Source organism: Oryx dammah, unplaced genomic scaffold (assembly GCF_014754425.2).
Source record: "Oryx dammah isolate SB20612 unplaced genomic scaffold, SCBI_Odam_1.1 HiC_scaffold_10, whole genome shotgun sequence".
In the NCBI taxonomy this organism is placed as follows: Eukaryota; Metazoa; Chordata; class Mammalia; order Artiodactyla; family Bovidae; genus Oryx; species Oryx dammah.
The window spans coordinates 10,967,454-10,969,870 of NW_024070194.1; the positions used below are offsets into that span (position 1 = coordinate 10,967,454).

At 50.8% G+C, this 2,417-nt stretch overlaps 1 pseudogene; it reads left to right on the forward strand.

Annotated features, from left to right (window-relative positions):
- Positions 1-353: 353 nt before the first annotated feature.
- LOC120869222 lies at positions 354-659 on the forward strand (annotated as a pseudogene).
- The last annotated feature ends 1,758 nt before the right edge of the window (positions 660-2,417 follow it).

The following is a 2,417-nucleotide window of genomic DNA, read 5'->3' on the forward strand; positions in this document are numbered from 1 at the left end:
TCAACGTGCACAATTTAAACTGATGCCTCTGTAAAATCACCCACTTTTTACGCGTCACAGTCCTTTAGAGTCGCTCATGAATGGGTGTGAGCAGTGTCATCAGGAGGACCTTCAGAGCTCTCCTCAAACACTCATTCCCGAGTTAATCATGCCCTTGCCAGGATTCCAGCTCGACTGGTCAGGTCTTCATTCTATAAAAGCTTCCCACGTGGTTTTTGTGGACACCCAAGTACCATCCATTGGTCAGAACCTTGGGTGCTAAACTGATAATGCCAAGAATATTGTAAAAGTCGGGGGTGGGGGAGTTACCTGGGGCAAGAAGGAGGCTGTGGTGCGGCGGCTGAGGAAACAAGATGGCAGATTTTCTGAAAGCACTGCCTGTTTATAACAAAAGCGATTTTAGTAGATTTCTTTCCGACTCTGGGTGCAAAGCCTCGAACCGACATCCCTCGGTCTCCCTGCCCACTCGGGAGTACCCGTCTGAACAGATCATCGTGACAGAAAAAACATTCTTTTGGGCTTCCTACATCAGCAATGGGACAGAAAGAATGCCGCCAAGAAGAGAGACCTGGAGCAAGGACCCGGAAGATGAGAGCTCGGCACCCCGCACCCCGCAAGGCCGCACGGACTACAGCCCCGACGTGCACGAGGACACTTAAGACTCACGCTCCCTGACAGGCGCTTCCTGTCTTGTCTGCTCCTCGCCCACCTGCCTTGGGGTAGCGCCTCCCGCCCCCACCCCCAACACCACCCCCAACCCTCCAGAGGCCCACCACACCGCTTCCACACCGCCTCCAACCTCATAGGAGCCAATGTATTTATTTTCCTTGAGTTTTTATTTATGCTGGTAAAATGTACCAAGTGATGGTTACAGGGGACATCAGACCCAGTAGATGCTTAAAAAAAAAAAGTTACTCGCCTCCCCACCCCCACCCGCATCCAGTTCTCCTTCCTCCTCTTGCCCTCCAGTTCTCTGGAAAACTGGAGCATGTCTATGAGGGTCTAGAGCCGGAACCCTGCTGCGGCTGGCTGGCAAAGGTGGGGGGGCCCTTCTCCCAGCCTCTCCTACCAGTCCAGGCCTTAAAGACTTTGCCTTGTCTCAAGTTCCACTGGGACCTATTCTGTGCCCAGACATTGCTCTAAGACTGAGTAAGGGGGAGAAGTCAGCCCTTCTGGATCTTTCTCTTAAGTCATTTTATGATGGACTAGTGCATGCTCTATGTCCACCCCAGTAAAAGGATCTTTCCTTAAAAAAAAGAGAGAGAGAGAGAGAAGGGGGGAAAGAAATTTCCAAGTAATAAAGGTAGGTATGCTTATCCTCGCTTCCCAGGTGGCGCATGTGGTAAAGAACCCGTCTGCCAGTGCAAGGAGACATAAGAGATGCAGGTTCGATCCCTGGGTCAGGAAGATCCTCTGGAGGAGGGCATGGCAACCCACTCCAGTAGTCTTGCCTGGAGAATCCCATGGACAGAGGAGCCTGGCCGGCTACAGTCCACAGGGTCCCAAAGAGTCAGACATGACAGAAGTGACTTAGCACGTACGCAAGCCTGCTTATCCTCATTTTATAGGCAACGAATCAGCAGCTCAGAGATGAAACAAGTTTCCCAGAGTCACATAGCTGGTGGCTGATGGCCAGGATTTGACGCAGGTTTCCAGGTCAGATTCAGTGGTGTTCTTTCACCACACTGCTCTGCTGCTTGGCCACTCATCACCCCACCGAGGAGGAGAAAGCCTGTTCTGGGAGTTTGAGTGACAGAAACGTGTCAAGGGTAAGTTTCCCTGCCCTCTTAGCCAACTCTTCAGCCTGAAAGAGGTAAAGATTAAGTCAATGTGTCCCAAATCCTAATATAATTGGAGTCGCCGGGAGGATTCCTATGCCTCCATCCCCAAAGTTAATGCTTCGTTAGATAAGAGTGAGAAACACAGTCTTAGATGCCAAGTGCTGGCTGCTCCAAACACTCAGTCATTTCTTGGAATCTTTCTTCCACTTCCCTCAGGTGCTCAGCATCAGATCGTGAACCTCCCCCAGCTTGGCTCTGGTCCCTGGGTCCTGGCAGGAGAGGGTTAAAGCCCTGAGAACTCCGGGCTCTTCTCTCATGAGAATGGAATGTGGAGGGGAGCAGCTGAGCGGGATGCGGGCTGTCCAGGGCTGAGCATGGCCATTGTTGCAGAACAATTGACCCCCAGGAACAGAACAGCAGACGCTAATTATGGGACACTCATGTTGTCATGTAATTATGAGGCCTCTGGAACCATTGGCATAAGAAACTAAGCTCACTAGCTTGTTTTGGTCATAACTTTTCCCAAACTGCTCTGCTCGGAAATCTGAAGACGTAAGACTGTTAACTCAGAGTTTCATAAAAGACTCAGTCCAGAGAGCCTCAAGTTTTGGTCATGCTAAAATCTCCCAGTTGCTT